At 27.7% G+C, this 23,841-nt stretch overlaps 1 protein-coding gene across 4 annotated transcripts in view; it reads left to right on the top strand.

Annotated features, from left to right (window-relative positions):
- LOC107455121 (putative receptor-type tyrosine-protein phosphatase mosPTP-1) overlaps positions 1 to 23,841 on the top strand; it is a 135,026-nt gene that overhangs the window by 79,313 nt on the left and 31,872 nt on the right. The window lies entirely within an intron of this gene.

Consider the following 23,841-nt stretch of genomic DNA (forward strand, 5'->3'; position numbering starts at 1 on the left):
ATTGAATTTGGAAACGTCGTATTTTTAACTCTTATTTTAAACTTTTTTTTAAAACTAACTTTTGATTTTTAACTTATTAAGAACTTGAAGTTAATTTAAATCTAATATGAACATCTTTGTTTTAAGCATTAAGGGCTTTAATATTTTCAATAATTTTTTTTCAGTGTATTCAAGCATTGTTATGATTCTTCTCTTATTTTTTGTTGAATAAACATTATTTAAGTATTTTTAATTAAACCTGCCTTAGTTAAAATTAATTAGCATACAGCAATTTATTGAAATACTAAACTTAAGTTAAAAATTAGACAAAACTTTAAATTTAATTCAGAGAAGAATTCTTAAGAATGTAAACTGACGAAATAGCAAGCTATTTTTATAAAATAATAATTATTTGAACACTTTTTTTTTCAGTAACTTCCAGTTGAAATAATTTTTTTAAATAGTCATGTTTCCTCCTTATTACATTCCTTTGTTCTCTTTTTAAAGTTCTTAATTTTTTTATATATTTTCCGCATAATTTAATCACGTTTAATCAAACACACGTTGATTAAATTACTTAATACTCAGTGATTTAAAATATTTTACTTCAAAAGAGAAAAATGCGCATTCGTGTGTAAACATTCTTGTCCTGTTAATTTAATTTTTACTGAAAAAATTATGTCTTTAATGAAATTTAAAAAAAAAATTATTAATTATACTTGAGAAATTTTTTTAAATGTGAGCATTTTGAAATTTTTTCTTCCTTTGATTTAAATGAGGAAAGTTTTGCTACTGAAAACCACTATGAATAAATATTTATCTGCTAAAAGTGTATTTTTTCAATAATTTGCAAACCAAAAACAATGTTTGCCTCCCAGAGAGTTTTTCTTGCCTAACTAAAACGTTCTTTTTACTAATTTATTTTCTTTCTGGGCTATTAGGGAATGGTTTTTAAAAACAGTACTTAATATGTTATTTTGGTCTTATGTTATGGGTTTGTATAATTAAAAAAGCAATCCATTTCTCTATTTATTGCTGAGGAATATTCGGTTAACATAGTTTTATTTCAAAGCTCCAAACACAATTTTTAACAACCTTCAAATTTGAGATCTTTCGAAGAAAGTTTAATGGTGCTCTGTAAAGAATTACGGATCGAATTACTATATTAAGTACCGGCACTTTAAAGGCATCATCCAAAAAACCATTTTACCGCAAAATCTATTTTTAACTTAATTTTGTCAGTAATATTTATTTAATTAGAAAGATTCAGCGATTTTACTTTAAAATTTACTGTATATCAGATTTTTTGTTCCGTAACATATTTCTGTAAAAATGGATTTTACGGTAAAAAGCCCCGGCAATCTGAGTGCCAGTCATTTTTACCGTAAGATGAGTGCTAAAAATATTGTTAATTAATTTGAAGTACATACGAAATTACGAATTTTTTCTATATTAACATTTGTTTTTGACTACTTCTATATGAGTTTTTATTGAAAATAATAAGCTTTTTCAAAGTTTTATTTCGTGGAAGCAATTCCACTGATTTATAGATTTTATCTAAAATATTTATGTAAATCGTAAAAAATTGTTAACTGTTATTGCTCTTCACATTTAAATGAAAATTTACACAAAAAATTATAAGACGGTCGGTGCCATATTTTCCACTTTCTGGTTGCTTTCATATTATTTTAAAGAAATTAGAAATCAAAATTCGTGGAATAAAAGTATATTCATTATACAAATTTTTTCTATATTAACATTTATTTTTGACTACTTCTATATGACCTTTTATTGAAAATAATAAGCTTTTTCAAAGTTTTATTTCGTGGAAGCAATTCCACTGATTTATTGATTTTATCTAAAATATTTATGTAAATCGTAAAAAATTGTTAACTGTTATTGCTCTTCACATTTAAATGAAAATTTACACAAAAAATTATAAGACGGTCGGTGCCATATTTTCCACTTTCTGGTTGCTTTCATATTATTTTAAAGAAATTAGAAATCAAAATTCGTGGAATAAAAGTATATTCATTATACGAATTTTTTCTATATTAACATTTATTTTTGACTACTTCTATATGACCTTTTATTGAAAATAATAAGCTTTTTCAAAGTTTTATTTCGTGGAAGCAATTCCACTGATTTATAGATTTTATCTAAAATATTTATGTAAATCGTAAAAAATTGTTAACTGTTATTGCTCTTCACATTTAAATGAAAATTTACTCAAAAAATTATAAGACGGTCGGTGCCATATTTTCCACATTCCGGATGCTTTCATATTATTTTAAAGAAATTAAAAATCAAAATTCGTGGAATAAAAGTATATTTATTCAGATTAAATATGGTTCAATGTCTGATTTTGTAGCTTAATTAACAGTTAGCACCAATTTAAAAGTACATTAATGCATGTGCTTCATAATTGTAGCACCAGCGTTATTGTGCATACATGAAAAGTTGTTGCGGATGATTTTCTATTTTCACCCACTTTTAAATATTTATACAAGTGGTATATAGTATAACGTGGAAAAAAATTCTGATCCATATCTGCTTTTTTTTCCTTTAAGAACTTTGGGCGAAATATATGAGATTCATAATATTTACACAGAGAAAATATTTTGGTAAAATTATTGTCTGTATGGTAAAATATTCGTAAAATATTATATGGTTCTGGTAAAATAAGTCCGTAATTCAGGTATTAAAAATCGAAATATACGGCAGTTAAACCACTCAATTGGTAATTTTGTCGTTGATCTGTAACAGTTTACCTGATAATCTTGTTTTTTCAAAATCATAGTCCTTATTACCACACATTTAGTTAAAAATACAAAACTGAAAAGTAAATTTAAGCGTATAAAGGATTTTTATGCCATGCTCTAAAGTATCATCTGTTGGAATCCTATTGTTGTCAATCTATCAGTGTTGTCTAATCTATCTGTTTTACGTTATTTTTTAATGTACTACACGAATACTTTAGCAAAAATATCTATTGTCAGTTTTTTTGTGTGTGTCGTTAATTTTTATAGTAGTGTTTATTTAGAATTATACGGTATTACGTATACTGCTTTTAATTTTTTTAAATTCCATTAGATGTTACTATGTTTTTTTAATGTAGCGTTTTCTTGGAACATATTTCGGTATAAAACAGTAAAAGGAAATGAATTTTTTTTTCTTCATACATATGTATAAGATTAAATAAGTAAATACAACAAAAAGCTCCTTTCTTAGAACTCTCTAATACCTTCTAATTCTAAGAAATATAATCCAAATATAAATATAAACCAAACTATTATTATTTATCTTTTATGGTTGATTAAATCATCGAATAATCATTTGACAAATAGTTGCAAGAATAAATAAAGATACCGAAAAAAATTGGCTGTATCTTTTTTCTTTTGGTTAAAGTAAGAAACAACTATTCATTCATTTATTTCGGGTTTTTTTCGATTGATTTCATTGCTACTGTCTGAAGAAAGACAAGAAAGTTTTTTCTTCCTTTCTTTTTTAGAAAGACAAGAAATCCAATCTCTTGATTTTCCAGAAAAGTTTTTTTTTTCTCCTCAGCGGAATATATGAGATTCTTTTCCTTGTGCAATAAGAATATAAATTCTTTTATTTTATGCGATGAAAGAATTAAAAGGATTTTTTCGGGACTTTTTTCGCTGGAGAGGGAAAATGGGAAAAATATTAAATTCCGTTCGCTTTAAGTCATAAGCAAAAGTCAGAAAAGGACTGACTTTTCTAATTGAATTCTCTTTCAAACCTAATTAAATAACATTCCTTTCACTTTGGAATTCTAATTATCTTTCCCCAAACTGCTTTCACTTAACAAGTTTGAAAAATTTGTTTTATCGGAAAATTTCTTATTGATAAAATTGTAAAGTTTTATTTTGTTTAGATGAGTTATTTAGTATTAATATGATTAATATGTCTCATTTACAAGGGGGAAATAATTTAGTGGTTCTGTTAGTTTTTTTTCAAGCTGTTTAAATAATTACTTCGTGCTAATTAGTTAACATCACGAAAATTTTTATTTTAAGAATTTTAAATGGAAATTAAAAATTTGTCAATTAATTGAGTTTATATTATATTAGAAAAATGGTTGAACTTTAAAAGAGTAACTTTCAAACACTCGATAGATTACACTGAGAAAAGAAGTCGTCAAAACTATATAATATCATAAAATTTTCAGTTAACCATCTGGCAGTATGGGAACACCGAAATGCTCGGTAATTTTAACCGAACACTATGGTAATGATTTTAGTAAAATGAACAATAAAATATTGTTTTATATTATGTGATAAATGTAATTAATTTTATCATGATACCTTAGAGTATTGCGTGAAAACCATTTATTCGATTAAATTTAATTTTCAGTTTTGTATTTTTTAATAAATGTGTGGTAGTGATAATTTCACAAACCAGAATTTTCGGTAAACTATCCTATATGAAAGAAAAAAATACCAAATGAATGCATTAAATATCGTGTATTTTAGTTTTTGGTAGCAAAATTATGTTGCTGTTTTTTAAAATATATCAGAAATGTCATTATCATACAGTACGGTAAAATTAACTAGAATTTTTTTCTCTGTGTAGATTTCTAAATTATCTGTCGGTAAATAGCGCAATAATTGAGGAATTGAGCTGTCCTTCTGAAGGACAAGGGCTGTATCCCCGGTGATGGCTTAAAGTCTATACCCACCTTCACGTAGATGAGCCCCAGCTCAGCTAATCTAGCAAACTAACTGTCTCTTTAACCTCTTTATCTTTATTTAATTAACCTTTATTTAATTTAATCTTTATTTAATTAACACATTAGAAAAATGCGTGTATTTTTTTCTTAATTATTAATCATGTCTATAATTAACATTAATTACATGAAAATAGAAATAATAGTTTTGAGCAGAAGAAAGAAATTTTATACTTTTTCTTCATATTTTATTGTTTTATTTAATTTGAAAGCTCTTCTTCTCAGGGAATTTTGAAATAGACCCTTTTACATCGTGCAATTGTTATTTTAGTTATCCAATTATTGAAATCGAAATATTTTATTTCGCTGTAATAATTATCAGTATTTTTTTGTAAACTTTGAAATCTTAACAAAACTACATTAAATTCAAATTCTAATATTGCATTAACTTAAAAATAAAATTAACAAAAGGAAAAAAATAATTAAAGAATAAATAAAGGATTCTTAACAATCTGCACTAATTTAATTTTTAGAGTTTCATATTACCTTTTTTACGTTAGGGAATAATAGCATAAATAATTAGCATGTTAAAAATTCTGTATCTGTTATTGTAATGTCTTCTTCAAAGTAAAGTCACGCCTATAGAGTTTCCAGAGCTTTTTTTGTTTGCATATAATGATCCATATTTCAAGCGCATATATTTTTGTAATTATTTTTTTTCTCCAAAACATTTTCTTTTCAACATTTGTTACTTGTTTTCGTTTCAACATTAAACATGAGATATGAATAATAATATTTATACCAATACACAAATACAATTTTCTCGATTTTCGACGCATGTTTTTCTGCACAGGGTTTCTAACATGCTTTTACCCCGTCAAATTCTGAACTTTTAAGAATGTGACCTCTCAAACAATAGAGCCAAAAGCTTTCGGTAATTTTCCTGCATAATATAGGATTAAAAACTGATAATGTATACTTAACACCCCTGAGATCGGTAAGCCGTGTTGATAAATGCTGCGTGCACAAACCTTTCGGATAATAATAATTCTTCTTCCTTTACCAAACACATTTAACAACATTCAAGTTTCTTTGTCTGAGATAATGCCATTAAGAAGTACGAATGACTTTTTAATGCCATAAATACAACTAATCTCTTAATTGGCGTTGATGAGTAATAAGATAGAAGAATCTGGTTGAGATAGATGGTAAGGGATCTAGTCTTTGAACTGTTCCTAATTGACCTCGATATTCTGCTGATAAATTGCGAAAGAAGAGAAGGAGATGAAAGAAAAAAAGAAATGAAGAATTCTTATTCACTTGAAATATAAGATACAGTTAGTGGTTGAAAATGCTGAGGAAACTTCACGCGTTTCTCAGAAAATGGGAAACGTAATCCTTCTGAAGGAGTAACGCACTTTTTGCTTCATTCGGCAAGAGAGAAAAAAAAATTATAAATAGCATAATTAGTTCTATTTTCTGTATTTTTATTGATGGTTTAAAATGTTTTTGGAAACGTAGAATCGTCGTTTTTCAGTCCTTATTAATAGAACGTCGCAAATTAAAAAAAAGGTAACATTTTTCAATCAGAAAAAAAGTAATATTTTTCTATCAGAATCATAAAAATATTCCATCAAAATCATAAATATTTTTTATCAGAAAATAATCATGATGTAATTCTGGTAGAATATTTTTTTCTTCCATAAATACACCATAATTGTGTGTTAAAATGATGTAAAGTATAGATTTCAGACCTTTTGTTGTAAACAATGATTATTATTAGTGTTATAAATTAGTTAGTATAAATAATAATAGTTTACAGTCCGTTTACTAACCAATAAGATGATATTTTTGCAATTTTAGCCATTTAACTAATACATATTGCGAATAGCTAATATGATAAAATAAAACTATCTGATGTTTAACAGGGAATCATAGTTTTTCAGTAATTATATTTTTTAATTAATTTACTAATAACGATAATTCGAAGGTCAAAGAAATAAAAATTTAATATTTTTCGATCACACAACAATCACGATGCAATTCTGATCAAAATGTGTTTCTATCAGAAGTACTTTTGAATTATGAATAACAATTATTCGTAGGTCAAATAAATAGATGTAAGAAAATTGGAATTTTGTTTCTATCAGTAACTCTCTAAAAATACGAAATAAAGACATCATAATTGCATTTTAAGATGTTATAATAAGTATATTTTATTTCCCTCTAAGTTTCCAGGGCGTTTTAACGATGAAATATCACCGTTTTAAGTACTGAAGAGCAAGTAAAGATAAGAAAAGTCAAAACAGGAAGTAACTTTTCGGAAATGATTATCATCTGCATGTTCATAGACTATGCAAATATGCTTCAGACATAACTTCTGCTACCTTGGATCGAAATATATTCCTTTCTTGTTAATAAACCTGTGTAGATTTCTTTATCCTGTAAATACATTAGTAAGGAAAAATATGTTTATATATATATAAATTGTCCTTGATCAATTTTCAATGAGAAAAATAATTCTGGTAAAAATACTGTACTGTATAGTAATGACATTTCTAGTTAAAGAAACCATAATTCTTGTTAATAAAACCAAAATATACAGTATTTAAACCATTCATTTAATAAATTTTTCATTCATATGATGATCATAATAATTTTTCATTCATTCATATCTATAAGCCGTTAGACTTACAAATAATTCTGATATTCACAGTTATCTTTCTTATTTCCACACATTTAGTAAAAAATATAGAGCTGAAAAGTAGATTTGAAAGAATAATTGGTTTTTATGCCATGTTAAGGTATCATGACAAAATTACCAAATGTTCCCACGTTTACTTAATTTTATCACAGGTTATAAAACCATATTTCATTGTAATTTTACCGAAATTTCATTGTAATTTTACCAATTACAGAGCTTTTTGGTGCTCCCTTAAACTGGATGAATTTTACTATATTCTGGTGGTTTTGACAATACTTTTTTTCTTAGTGTATGTTTTTCTCAATTCATTGACATTTTCCCGCCTACATTCGATATTTTAAGCCTGATCCAAATTAACTACCAAATTAACTGATTAGGACCAAATTAACTACTGTTGATCACGCACGGGTCACAGTAAAAAAATCAAGCTGATTTTTTAAAATGTATTAATTTCCTATTTAAGAAGATGAAAAAAAAGTAAACTTTTGTTTCATAATTTTTTCTCACTTCTGAACAGAATTATCCAATGCTGTTATTCTTTGTTTCATAATTTTATTCAAATTTTTCTTATCAAAAATTTTACTAATAATAGACAGTATTATTAAATTTCATTTTCTTATGTACAATTTTATAAATTCTTTGGAATACGTAAATAGATATATTTACTAAATAATTTAATTATTTTTATGTACATCAAAATAATTTTAAATTAAATTTAAACTTAAAATAATTAAAATGAAAGTTTGCTGCGCTGTATTTCAGACAGGAAATGTGAATGTAGATTTTGCCCATAGTCTAACTAACATTGGAGAACAACAACCTGAAATAAACTTAATATTCCTCTCTCGAAATATGATAATCCACCTTTCGAAAATGTTTAGTCCTAACCTCGATAACCCCTCTGACTGATAACTGGCTGTTGGGGAAGTGATAAGTAACTACTATATAAACGTTTACTAGGATTACCTCAAAACTTTTTAAGTTAATGAAGTTGGTTTTGAAACTAAATATTTCTATTGTTTTAGCGTACAGTTTAACTAACATCGTAAAACAACAACCATAAATGAACCTAATATTATTTTATGTTTAAGAGCACTGTGTTTTAACGATAATAACCTGGTCCGTTGCTTTGTTCTTAATACACTAAGAAAACTTCGAACAAATGGAAAGAGGTAGCTCTCTATAAGAATAATTTTTTTTGAATATAAGTTGGTTTTGAAACTAAATGTCTCTAATTCTGACATATTTCCTACAAGAAATGTAATTGCAGATTTTGCGTATAGTCTTACTAACAATGGAAAACAAAAACCTAAAATGAGTCTAATATTTCAGAATCTAATATTTCAGTTTAAAAACACCGCGCTTTAACGATTATAACCTGCTCCATTGCTTTGTTTTTCATACGACTTTACAGTTATAAAAGTTCGGACATGAGGAAGAGCTAGTTCTCTATAAAACCCGGATAGAGATTTAAATTTTTCTGAATGCTAGTTGGTTTTGGAACTAAATGTCTTTAATTCTGACAAATTTCTTAAATGTAATTGCAGATTTTGCGTACAGTCTTACTAACAATGGAAAACAAAAACCTAAAATGAACCTAATATTTCAGTTTAAAAACACCGTGCTTTAACGATTATAACCTGCTTCGTTGTTTTGTTTTTAATACGACTTTACAGTAATAAAAGTTCGGACATATAAGAAGAGCTAGTTCTCTATAAAACCCGGATAGAGATTTAAATTTTTCTGAATGCTTGTTGGTTTTGGAACTAAATGTCTCTAATTCTGACATATTTCTTAAATGTAATTGCAGATTTTGCATATAGTCTTATTAACAATGGAAAACAAAAACCTAAAATGAACCTATTATTTCAGAATCTAATATTTCAGTTTAAAAACACCGTGCTTTAACGATTATAACCTGCTCCGTTGTTTTGTTTTTAATGCGACTTTACAGTAATAAAAGTTCGAACATAAAGGAAGAGTTAGCTCTCTATAAAACCCGGATAGAGATTTAAATTTTTCTGAATGCTAGTTGGTTTTGGAACTAAATAGCTCTAATTCCGACATATTTCTTAAATGTTAGATTTTGAGTACATTCTTACTAACATAGAAGAACAACAAACTTTAAGGAACCTAATATTTCAGAATCAAATATTTCAGTTCAAAAACACCGTGCTTTAATGATTATAACCTGGTCCGTTACCTTTTTTTTAAATGCGACTTCACAGTAATAAAAGTCCGGACAAATAGAAAGAGCTATCTCTTTATAAGACCCGGATGCAAATATAAATTTTTCTGAATACATATAAGACCTTTTAATTAAAGTCACCTCAAAGAAAATGAATCCAAAAAAGGGTAAGAGCGTGATAAAGGATTTAACACAAAGTAAAGATTTTTATTTAAAATCTTCAGCCGTTTAAGGAACATTTCTTGAGAAATGAAGTTAATGTACTTGACGTAAGTTCATGGCGAGGTTAATCAACAACAATTCACGTGAAGAGTTTTTGTAACTTACCGCGAAGTCTTTCGCTCAAATCTTATTCATTTGGAAGGCGTAAATGTAAAGAAGGCTTTTAAATAAAATTATTTTTTGTTGCTTACTCTTTCAAAGGGGTATCGTTTAAGAGCCTTAAAGAGTTAAAAACGTTTTTGAACCTGTTGACTGGATATAAATGTTTTGATAAGATAATGAGTTGCACTGATATTATTCTAAAACCTGGGAGCCATTTATTCAATTGAAATTTATTTATTAGTTTTACTAAATGCGTAGTAATAAGAACTGTAATTTTGAAAACCAGAATTTCTGGTAAACTGTTACCATATGAATGGAAAAATTGCCAAATGAATAGTTTAAATCCCGTATGTTTTGGTTTTATTAACCAGAATAATGTTTGTTTTTTTACCAGAAATGTTTTTACCATACAGTACGGTAATTTTATCAGAATTTTTTTCTTCGTGTACGTTAATCAAAACTTACTTTTTCTATACTTTAAATTTTAAATTATTTATGATTATGTATGTGACAAAAAATAACACAATAAAAATGAGTGTGCGACGTAAATAAAGTACATAACTGCCTACTCATTTTATAACTTTTAAATCAAGTTAAAAGTTCAAAAGCAGTGTAACTTTTAGAACCCAATTCGGAGAAACTGAGTTTTTATATCCTTTGTACTTAATTAAGTTGAAAAGCGAGTACAAACATTTCAGAGGTGATATTTTATCTGAAAAGATTATTAATACTTCCTTGACAGCGAATAGTCAAAATTGCACTCCATAAAATCTGTTCATTGTTAAGGATAGCGTTTTGAAACGGCTCTTCATTGGATCAAAAATAGTTTGTTGTCCTTTTTATTAAGCTTAGAGTTTATTTACTTTTGACATTGTTCAGAGATTTTTGTTTAGGAGCTAAAGTTCATTCATGACTATCATAAAATTTTTTTAACTTCCTTAAAGCTAATTTCTTTAGTTTCTAAATTGAAATTAAGTTGTCTTGCCAAGACAAAGCAATGATTTTATTACTCATTTATTGCCATTTCAATGATACTTCAAATAAGTGGTAAATTTTTATCCTTTTTTTTTAAAGTAATTCTGTTTTGATTGTTATTATTTTCTAGAAAATTAGGCTCAAACAACGAACTTTCGAGAACTTGTATTTTATTTTAAATCAACTAAAAACTGATACATAAATACGTAAGACGTTAATTTTTATTTTGTTCTACTTGCCATCAACTTAAAGGATGATAGAAATAGAAACTTCTCAGTTGCGGAATCGAATCCCTATACCAGAAAAGAGTGGTTCTAGAATTCTATACTTAAGTCGGTATAGAATTCTAGAATCACTCTTTTGTGTTCGGAGGATTTTCCAATCCTAAACTTTGTAGGTTAATTATTTTCTGTTCAGAAAAAAATAAAATTTGATTGATGTTTCTAAAATTAATTCACGGAAAAAATAATTCTGCTAAAATATAGGAATGACATTTCTGATAAAATAAATAAATAAATAAAAACTTAATATTGGCTAATAAAACCAAAATATAACCATTAATTTGGTAATTTTTCCGTTCTTATGGTATCGGTTTGCAGGGAATTCTGGTTTTTAAAATTATAGTTCTCATTACCACACTGTAGTTAAAAATGCAAAACTGAAAAGTAAATTTAAGTGTATAAATGGTTTTTATGGCCTGCTCAAAAGTACAAGATAAAATAACCAAAATTTACTCCATTTGCCAAATTTTATCTCATTTCTTAAAATAATATTTTATTGGTAATTTTACCTAAATCATTGCCAAAGCGCTTCGGTACTATGGCTGTCCTACATTTGTTACAGATACCTAACTGTGATCAAGCTTCTAGTCTTTTAAAATAAAAATAATTAAAATAAAAAAGTTGTAGGTCTTGTAGTTTGATGCTGATTATAGTCAATGGTCTTAATACTCCTCTCTTTTTTAATAAAATAATTTGAAATTGAATGTAAACAAATCGTGGTTTGAGCTGGTGTCTTCTAGGGCAAAAAACGTACCTCTTTTCACTGCGCAACTCCGTCTGTGATTTTATTTCATAATAAACTTTTTGTTGTTGTTGCTAAAACTGCTAAAACTCGGAACCATTCAAACGGCTTCAAATTAGAAACATATCTGAGCACAGGTTCTCAAAATCAACGAAAAAGTTTCGTTTTATGTCTAGAGAATTTGATGCAGCTGTCCTTTCTTTAAAAGAACAGTTTCGTGAGCTAGGCCAGAATCTCTGTTTTACTGTGTGTGTTGTTTCCTAACATAAATAAACCTTCTATATATTTGATAAAATAGTGTTTTTGTTGAACAAAAATATATAAAAATCATTTGATTTGCTAAAACATTTTTATTTGTTGTATTTGATAAAATTCGAGTTCATCAAAAATAAGCATCTCAGCATATCGAAATACAAAACCAAACATGTGTTTCTAATTAAAAATGAAATGAATTTATAATTTTTTAACTTTAGAATTATTTCAGTCGTGTTATACTGCATGAAAAAGTTAATCATATTGAAGAAAAAAAACTTAATTTTACTTTTTTCCCTTTCGAGAAATAATAATGTTAGAAATTTTCGATTCAAAATTATAAATTGCTTCGAAAGGTAAGCAACAAACATTTTTCATTTTAGACATGCTTGTCTGGACCAAATGAAAATCGAAATTCTGTTCCTGCCACAATATATCTAACCTGTCAATTCTACTCATTGCTTCAGCTGCACGCATATAAAGAAAAAATAACCAGTATATCTAATCTATAGGAGAGGCGTTAGGCTTATTTCTGAAATGCATGTAATTTTTTACCCAGCGATTCATTTTTTCTCATCAATGTTTTTTTTCCTTCGTTTTTTTCATTTTTTTTTTAACTAACCGCAGTTTTTGTTTTTTCCCCTCCCCCCCTCGTATAATTGCCCGCATCGTTGATGGACTAATGGAGCGATGCGGGTTTTTGCTGCGGGGCATTTTTTTATTCTTAAGACTCAATAGGTTGTACGAATGAATAAATGTCATTGCTGTGTTTTGTTCTATTTTAATCTCTATAAATATACTTAGACGATTAGGCATTGTATATTTAGTGCCTTTTAAAATATATTTATGGAAGAATAAATTGTTTGAAATTAGAGGAAGAATTCATTACTGTTTAAGTGTACATTAAATATTAATTGTTGCGCTTATTAATTTTGGACTTAAGAATTGATCTACATTTAAAGTATTTATTTGCATCCAATAACTTTTTTATTCATTTAGTTTTATTATTTTGCAGTGGTATTAGCAAATATAATGAACAAAATAATATTAACGTGCATTTTCCGCTTTTTTTTTTATTGAAGCTTAATTATGGAACATTAAAAGGTTCTTTAACCTTTGAAGAACTGAAGTAATTGTTTCTAAAACTTTTAAGGGATTTTAAATTAATTTATAATGATTAATAATTGCTTTTTTAAAAAAAATTTTCGAAGAATGCTTTGAAAGGTGTAATGGTAATTGACGAACACATATGGGAACTTTTATTATTCAAAATAAAGATGAAACACTATAAAGTCTAATGAATATTACGTATATAATTGTAAATCAAAAATAAAATTAAAAAATTGTTTAATAACGGTATTATGATTATGTTTTTGTCTTATGTCGCGGCTCAAGCAAAAATATATCTTAAAATTTGCAATCCCGAGATTAAAAATTGAAAATGCTTCAGAATATTGTATAAACCGATAAAAAGTTATAATTGGAAAACATAAATTTAAAAAAAAAACTGGAATTTTTTAAGTTATTCTATTGAAGTGGTTTTCAATAAGAGGAATTGTGGCGCCACCTAAGAAATCGTTATCTAACTACATTTCTAAAATAATGAATACTTTTCATTACAACGAAAAGCACTTTATTTTCTCTGCTGTGTTTGCGACCATGAAGTGTTTACATGGTGGCGAGCACTGAAAATACTAATGAAAACTATGCATAAACAAATAGTAAATTTTTCATTAAATATTAAACTTTAAAAATTTTTTTTGGAACCAATTTGCATTAAATATTGAAAAATATCGCCGTATTTCGTATTGAGAAATCTTCACTTTTTTAAAAAAATAATTTTGTTTTCAACATTTTTACTACGATAACTACATTTTTTTAATTTTTCAAAATTATGTGAATAATGCAGATATTAAAGTAAAATTGTTTTTGACTATCGGTAAAAATTAACCTTTGTTTCATAAAAATTAAACCTTGGATCACCAGTGTGAATCATTGATGTTAAATTATAAAAAATAAAGAATTACGCTTAATTAAGCTAAATAATGAATGTAGTAAAATAATGAATACTTAAGTTATTCATTTTAGATAAAATTTAATGAGCTTTTGCTGTTGTATTCGATGATTAATGAAAATGAAATTAAACTATAACCTTAAGTTATCAAATTTTTGCAAATAATGCTTTCATATGCAAATTTTGTTACATGAAAGAAAGTGTGCGCGTTTAGATTCTCAGAAAAATTAAAAAGCAGCAAAATTGGTGGCAAATATGCTTTTAAAACCTATTTTGAAAAAAATAGCAAGACATTAGTGGTTAAAGTATATGTTTAGAGCTATAAACTTTCGATTCCATCATCCCTTTTTTCAAAATAAAAAAATAATAATTATAGTTTAAAACCTATTTCTAGAAAATAATTCTTCTCCATCTAAAAAGGTAGTCATATGATAAATTTAACTTTAAAAACAAAAGCTAGTGCTCGACTTGTGAGCGGGGGTGCCATCCCCTCTGCAGAGTATCAAAATTGTGATGGCATGTCTTCGGATCATCCTCAGGGATGTTTCCCAGACCGTCGCCAATAGCCCATTGTGCAGCTCTAGTGCGACGTAAATTAACTACAACAAAAGCAAAAAATTGAAAGAAAAAAAAAGTTTTTTTAACTACGCTATCTAAGAAATCGCTTGCTTAAAAAAATATTTTTTTATTTTTAGATTTTCAAATATTTTGTATTATTTTTATTTCTATGCATATTTTTTATAATAATGAATCGTTTTCTAATAATTTAGGAATTTGTTTTGGATTATTCCAAAACAAAAGTAAAAAATTGAAAAAAAAAGATTCCAAAAATGAGCAACCCAAAAAAAAATCTTTTTTTTCAAATCTCATTATTTTTTTGGATTATTCCCAAACAAAAGTAAAAAATTATAGGTTCCAATATTATGCAATCTGAGAGATCGTTTGCTTAACTATTTTACTTTTAAATTATTAACATTTAATAAATTATGACTTAAATTCTTCTTGATCAATAAATATTTTTATAATTTTGTAATTTTCCCTTAAGAATATAAATACTACTTCAAATTTCCAGCTGTAAAAATGCTATTTTTAAATCTAAAAAAAAAGCCAGATGTTTTTTTTGAATTCATAAATAAAATTAGTTTTTAAAGAGTATTAAGTGATTTTCAGGAATCGAATGTACCGTTCTCTTTTCACGGTCACGCGACAGGAAGACAAACAACTCCCGTTCGATTCATATCACGTACGCACTCTAGATTTAGTACAGAAAGTAATCTGTTTCGTTTATTTGTAGCATTTAATTGATAGTTTTCTTATTTCTAAATAAAAAAATTTTCTTTCTTATTTCTTTTTATTACGGAATCCGTGATTACCCTACTAAGAGACAGGTGAGTTAGATATGAAAGTAGGAAGTAGTGTTCATAAGTTTTTATATGTTTTGATTTAAAAAGCCTTGAAGATAAATAGAACATCTGTTTTCATATGGAAAAGGAAATAAAATATAAATCTCTTATTAAAATTATACTTTGTTAAAATGAAGTTATACTTGGTTTTGTTTTTAGTTTTTTAAGAAAGCACCTGCATCTTTGAACTTCAGTGCACTCTATTGAGATAGTATAGAGTTTTATAAAATGTGATATTATTTTCATTGAAATATGCTTACACACAAAAATTCTTCGTGCATGAAAAGAATTTTACTTCATTTAAGAAATAAAATTCGGCATTTATGCATTATTAACCAAATCAATGGACAAACTCTTCAGATGAACTCTAGTTTTTTTAATGACATTTTGTTTTCATTTTTATTTTATTTACTTATTTTTATGTTATCTATTATTCTAACATTATTTATTTCATTTTATTATTATTTTTCATCATAAAAACATGATTAATCTCAAGTGGAATAATTGTGTATTATCAAAAAGTCGAATTTGTTAATAACCGTTTCAAATTATAAAACTAGCGTATTTTGAAAATTTCTCGACAGAAAGTATTTATACCAATTGAATTACTAATATTTTATAGATGTCTTCAGAATCCTTAAATAAGGGCAGAAAAATATTTATCACAGTGTTTATAAAATTTCTTTTTATTAAAATGATACGTTAGCGCAACTTTGACCGAAAATAGGTTAATAATGATTCGAATGACCATTTCAATTTACTTTACAGAATTGCTTTTGAAGTTGCGTGTATGGTAAAAATATTATCAAAATACCTCTCCTGATTGTTTTTTAAGTTTTAATAAAAAATAAAAATAGGAAGGAAAAAAAGAAAAATTGCGTCTATGCGTAAATCATCCACAGTATCTTGCAAAGTGAACTGATATTGATAGATGAAGCATTATAAATCGCTGTAATGAGTATCTTGACTGTAATGTTTATATGAACTGTAATTGGTAAAAATAAACACATTTCAGGTATTAATTGTTTCTTTTTAATTTTCTTAACTGTTAGATACTATGCAAATTGAAGCATTTTGCAAGCACGATTTGTTTTTAGGAAAAATTTTTTAATCAGAGAAATTCTATTTATTTTCGGTATTCCTCAGAGAAAATATGCGCAGATGTTCTTTATTTATTTATTTGTGATCAAAATTTATGAAATTGCATTCAAATCAACTAGTTGTCACTGTAAAATAAAATATTTTAAACAAAAATATGTTAAAAGCAAGAAAAAGTTCGTACGTAACTGTCTTGTTGCACGGAATTTATTCTCTTCCTTTTGCATTTTCGAATTTACTTATTTTGATAAATAAAGCTGCTACGTTTTAAAGATTTCAAGGGAGACTTGTTACCGTTACATATTGATTGGTGTTAAAAGCATGGTAAAAAGTAGTAACTATAAATAGATTAAAACGTTACGCAATCTGTGAAAATATGAATAGTTGAGTATGCTAATACTTATATCTATCTGATTTAAAATCTGTAAGATTTAAATATAGAAGATAGATTTAAATCTATATGATTAACAGATTTAATATCTCCTTCAATATTTTTGAATTAATAAAATTGGTGACAGAGTCAATTGATTGATATTTTTATATGTATTAATTATTCACTATTTTTATTCTACAGTTTTTTGAGATATTTCTGAATTCAAGTATTTTTCACCAATCAAATATCAATAATTTTCTTTCTTAACAATATTAGCAATAATACAAAGCTAAAAGCGTTACTCTTTTATTTGAAGTTGTAATAAAAAGAGAGTTGCAAGGACAATTGCTTAGACTCCTCGATTTGACACATTTCTATTGTCTTTCACTCGAATCGATTATCGATCTTCCTAGTTGTTTCGAAGGAAATCTAAAGTTGTTTTTTTCCCTTGATCATTGAGAAACTTAACTAATGATCTAAAATAGGTGCATGTGACAGTTATAGAAGCAATTAGAGTACATTCTTTGTATCTCTATTTTATTTTTAGTAATTATTATCAGATTATATGATTTTACTTTAATGTTTGTTTTTATCTTTAAAATATTAGTATCGATCAAACCATAATAGGGCTTTTTTTTTTCAATTTTTTATTGTGAGTGCCATTTGGAGACTTATTATAACTGTGTATTTTAGTTTTGTTCTCCTCAAAAACTGAGCTGCTGTGACGTCTACGTTTAATACAGACTAATTAAATAAGACAGGGAGGTGGTGGCTCAGGGGATAGAGCACTCGCCTCCTAATGAGATGAACTGAGTACGAATCACAGCGATGGCTGATCAAGGTGAATTCCGCACCCGGCTCACACCGACCCCAGTGCTGATGTAAATTATCCTCAGTGGTAGACGGATCATGGGTTAGAATCCCCTTGCCGGCAGGGTAACCGTGGGAGGTTTTCGTGGCTTTCCCTCCATGTAACACAAGTGCGGGTCAGATTCATGAAAGGAAAATTTCTCCCAATGCTTGATCAAGGAGTTCCCTTGTCTTCTGATTTGGGTTCAAGATTACAAGGCTACATGGTTGAACATTGGTAGTCGTAAACTCAAAATTGGGTCGGCTGTTCAACGAGGGTTATAAAATAAAAAAATAATATATATATATATATATATATATATATATATATATATATATATATATATATATATATATATATATATATATATATATATATATATATATATATATATATATATATATATATATATATATATATATATATATATATATATATATATATATATATATATATATATATATATATATATATATATATATATATATATATATATATATATATATATATATATATATATATATATATATATATATATATATATATATATATATATATATTATATATATATATATATATGTATATATATATATATATATATATATATATATTAGATAAATATTCTCTTCCTCATGATCATTTTATTTTAATGGCCTTTTATTGCTTCAAGAGATAGAAAAGGTTAAAAAAATTTTTTTTTCCTTCGCTAAGTCTAAGCATTAGTACAAATTTTAATTAAACTACCAAATCAATTGTTATTAGTCTAATAGTTAAGTTTTCTACTAATTATATTAAGAGTTAGCAATCAAAAAACCTTGTTGCATAAAAAATGTGTAATACAGAAAGTTCGATATGCAGTTTTCATTAGGATTTTAATTGGAATCCTAATCCTTTTTCCTAATTTTCTCTCCAAATGAAATTAATTACCTATGTTATCTATTAATACGAAAATATTAATGCTATTATAACTGTGAAAGGTCGAAACGAATATTGATAAGTCTGGTCTAGGATAATCGCTTTTATTTCAAACCATTTCTTATAAAGATTTTGCAAAAGCTATTCTTATAATAGTTACAAAAGCATAATTTGTAAAAGTAAGCCGTTTATATGCCTAGTAAATCATATTAAGAGGATTTTTTACTTGCCTAAATTGGAACTATCGACTATATCTTGCACCCAATTTATGAAAAAAGAAATTGTTTAAGATAATACGAATAGAATTATTGTTACCGAAAAATAATTACATCATTTTGTTGAAAAAAAGATTCAAAATATGCGTTAGATCCCAAAATATTACCATAGGGCTCAATAATAAAATAAGATAGTTCACAGATATGGCAAATTATGCAAAAATGCTTCCATTTGCTAAAATATGACGACTTAAAATCTTTTGCTCATTCTATGAAAAAAAGCTAAGAAAATATTTATGTAGCTAATGCCAACGAAAAAAAAATAGACAGTCGTTTATTGAAAAAGATTTCGTAATGCGTGAGTGTAAAATTTTACCCCAAGATTTAATAATATTTTTTTAGGTACGGTTAATTTTGTCACAATCGTTTTAAAAGGCTAAAATATAAGTTTTAAATTAACCTTCTCCAATTCAAAAATCTACTCACAACTTCGCGTTTTCTCCAATATCCCCATTTTTTTCCGTACACAAAAAGCAAGAACAACTGCAGACCTTATCTCATACTATTATCGGCACTAATTACAAATTTTGATAACGCTTAAAAATTCCAATTTCTTTTTTAACGTAATATTTTTTTCGTTTAAGATGGGAAGTTTTAATGTGTTTGTCAAATGCATAACAGCATCATTCTACCCGGGGAAAACTTGCTTAATTACCGGTATTTTCTTTTCAATATAAATCTTTAATTAATTTGAAACTTGAGCCTGCGATGAAACAATGATTGAAAGTTTTCCATTTTCGTCCTTTATAAATAATGCTAATGAAAGAAAAAATTCATCAAAAGAAAAATATAACCATAATGAGATAAATATGCAAATATTTTCTTTCCTAATGAGCAGGATTTCCATCTGAAACTCTTTTTGCATCAAAAACTCATTGTTTTCTGAGAACAACAGTTACTGTCTAGTAAAAGAATCTTTTTATTTTTTTATTTTTAGTTTACCATAATCACTCTCGAAATATACTATCTTTAAATGATGCTTTCGAATAGCATCGAAAGAAAATAATAGCTATGAAAACGCTTAGCACAAGCGGTTGCTTGCAAATAAAAACACACAATAAATGGAATAATTTAATGATTAAAAATTTTTAAAAAGCTTATCACAGTTGAAAATACACTCGAAATTTTTAAAATAGATATATCAATTCATATATATTATCAATCAATTATGATATATTATATATTAACAATCAATTATGATATATTATATATTATCAATCAATGATGTATTATCAGTCAATTATGATATATTATCAATCAATGATATATTATCAATCAATTATGATATATTTTTAAGATTAATATATCAATTAATTTGTAATAGATGAAATTTTTTTAATGATCTTAATTTTTAAGAATTACTATTGTGCTTTTTTAATTGATAGTGTTTTGTTAGTTATTGGCGGCTAAAGACGACTATATTTTGAAGCAGAAACGTGGCATTGTTGGAAGTTTCCTAGAAAAGTAAAAGATCGATTAGAATGAATAAATAAATAAAAAGAAGATGGGAAATATGGCAATGAATAGGGTCGTATTTTTTTTAAGCGAGATATTTTGGGATTGTACATTATTAATTGCAATGTATATATCCAACTAACAATATCCAACTAAAATGCATTTCTTTAATTTTGATTGGTTTTCTAATTTCAAAGCTGATAACTTTAAATATATATATATTTTTTTGAAATTACACTCTTTGTATCCTACTTGGAAAGAAAAAAACAGTTTAAATTTTACTAAAAATTGGGCTCCCGGTCTTTGTTGTCGTTGAGATCAGGCGCCCGTGATTTATTGACTCCGATATATACATTACGTACTAAAAGTGAATTATCGGTTAGTGAGAGCCGTAGCGGCTCAGGGGATAGAGCGCTCGCCTTCACATCAGGTGATACGGGTTCGAATCCCAGCGATGGCTGGTCGATACGAATTCCGCTTCTGGCTCCTCCGTGGTAAACGTATCATGGGTTAAATTCGCCTTGCCGTAAGGCTAACCATGGGAGGTTTTTGTGGTTTTCCCTCCATATAACGCAAACGCGGGTCAGTTCATCAAAGAGTCCTCCATGAAAAGAAATTTCTCCCAATGCTCGGTCCAGGAGTTCCCTTGTCTTCTGTGTTTGCGTTCAAAATTACAAGGCTACGGAGTTGAACAGTGGTAGTCATAAACTCAAAATTTGGTTGACTGTTCAACAACGGTTATAAAATTATAAATTAAAATATCAGGTAGTGAAAGTTTAAAATTTATAGTCTATTATCATAATAAAAAAGCTAGTTGACATTAGATTTTGCCATGCTTTGAACATAGCATGAAAAAACATTGTTTAAAAAAGGGGGGAATTTAAATGTATGCACTAAAAGATTATTTAATTTAAATATCTTATTATGAAGAACTAAATTAATTATTTTCTGAACTGACTTTCGAGAATAAAGTGCACTTTTCAAAATGATAACCTCATAACATTAACTTTTTGCTTTATTTGTTGCTTCTGTGAGTGGAAAGTGAATAAAATAATCTTTGGCTGATTCCCAAAGATGGTCTCCGCTATTTATGTAAATATTCCCTTTAAATTTGATAGCCCATATCATATTTCTTTTTGAAATAAAACATGAAAATACGTTTAAAGATTTCTTTCACAGTAACTTTGAAAAAAAAAAAGAAAATCTTTCGGCCATAAGCATGTTAAATGTTAAAAGTACATTTCATGAGAAAAGTAACTCGCTCTTGTGAAAATGCCTTTTAAAATGAAAAACATATCTATATAACTTCCTCGAATTTGTTATTGAATGAATATTAATCTATAACTATTTTATTACATGTGCATTTGTAACACCTAGTACGTGCTTTAGGTGCTAAAACGTGGAACTAATGTTTGGTGTTTAAAATATAGTTCAGAAGTTTTGTGTAAGTTTAGAAAGTTTTTTTTAAAGGCGAGTAGACCAACTTTTGCTGACAGTGTTACTTAATTACAATCAGTAAGAATGAATTATATTTCTTATCAGTCGTAGTTTTGTTTAGTGTTTTACTATGCATTTAAAATAGCACTGAGGAATAAATTTTTTGCTACATTTTTACGAATACATGGTTTTGCCTCATTCGGGTATAGTGATTTTAAAACTAAAATTTCTTTTGCTCCAAAAGCTACAGATTTTTCTTTTTTTTTAAATGACATTTTTAGTATATTTTTCGTCCAAATATGTCATATAACAGGGAGTCGCGTAAATGTAGCGACAAACTTCAAAAAGAGTTAGGGCACATCACGAGGAATAAAATTCCATAGGAACCCATGCCCGGAAATGTCATCGTACGCGACTTGAAGCACTTCTATTATGAGCTGTTCTGAAGCACACGAAAAACAATTCATAATAAGGAAAGCGCCCCTAGTGGCATATGATGGCATTTCCAGACATGGACTCCTTTGCAACTTTAATCCTGATGATGTGCCCTAACTCAGTGCTCCTAAATCATTTTATCGCCGCTGACTAGTTAACGTTTGACGAGTCTGCCAGCTGAAGGCTGTGTGTAGGAGATGGTAGAACGTTGATTGTTTGTATTTTAAATGGTTTGATTTGATAATTTTAACTTAATTCTATTTAAAAATGCCTTTAAAACAAAATGCAGTTACATGCGTGGTATGGGTGCTGCTTTAGGTGATGGAGCTTAGTTTTTAAGTTTATCTCAGATTAAGTTTTAACTCGGCTCCTAATTAACCCCTTGTTCATAAAAAGTGGCACATACCCGGGGAAAAAACACCACAGTAAATAAAATATAATTAATTTAATGTTCCTTGAGCTGCCTGGTGAAATTTGACCCACGAACCGGTACTGACCCGCTCTCCCGGGGATTGGGGACCGCTGCCCTATCTCACCTAGAATTTTGTAGCAACGTTTATGCGACTCCCTGTTTGTATATAACGTTTTTAAACTTCAACATTTCGACAAAAAATAGGCTAAAAATGTCATTTAAAAAAAAAAAATTGTAACTTGGAGAAAGAAACCGATTACAGATTTTAATTCAGCAATGTGAAAATATCCAAGATCCATTAAAAAATATCGTAAACAGAAGAAAAAAAGAAAAATTTCAGAGAAATTTATTATGCATTTCCGTTGTTTGATAGTTTATTTCTTTGTTATGCTTTTTTCCTGAAACGTAGATATTCTACACTATCTACCAATAAGTATTTGAACACCTAGGCAAATAAATATATCTGCGGTCCTGAGATACGTCACGACCTCCACCGATATATATCGTGTAGGGAACAACATCGGCCTTAGTCCCATGCAAGATGCCTACTGCACTATTTTGGATGACAATGTGCTTCCTACGTTGTGGCAGTTTTACGGGGTGGACCCCTGTTACTTCCAGGACGACAATGCCAGCTGTCATGTTGCGAGGGTCACCAAGGCTTGGTATGGTGCCAATGAGGTTAATCGAATGGACTGTCCTGCCCAAACCTGAACCCTATCGAGAACCTCTGGGACGATTTGGATCGCCGAATTAAGGGGTGCACTACCCGCCCAAAATCGGTGGAGGAACTTACATGTCTTCTCCAAGCCGAGTGGAGGAACATACCACTAGCCGTCACACAAGGACTTGTGGAAAGTATACCCCTGAGGGTTCACGCTGTAATTACTTCTCGTGGAGGATCTACCAACTATTGATTATGAATAAAGTTTTTTTCTTCAGTCACACGTGTCCAAATACTCATTGGTAGATAGTGTATTTCTTATACGTTATTAATTGATGTTTAACTTGATCCGATTTCGAATTTTTATATTAT

This window comes from Parasteatoda tepidariorum, chromosome 12 (assembly GCF_982258835.1).
Source record: "Parasteatoda tepidariorum strain Cologne lab strain chromosome 12, Ptep-v5.0, whole genome shotgun sequence".
Taxonomy (NCBI): domain Eukaryota; kingdom Metazoa; phylum Arthropoda; class Arachnida; order Araneae; family Theridiidae; genus Parasteatoda; species Parasteatoda tepidariorum.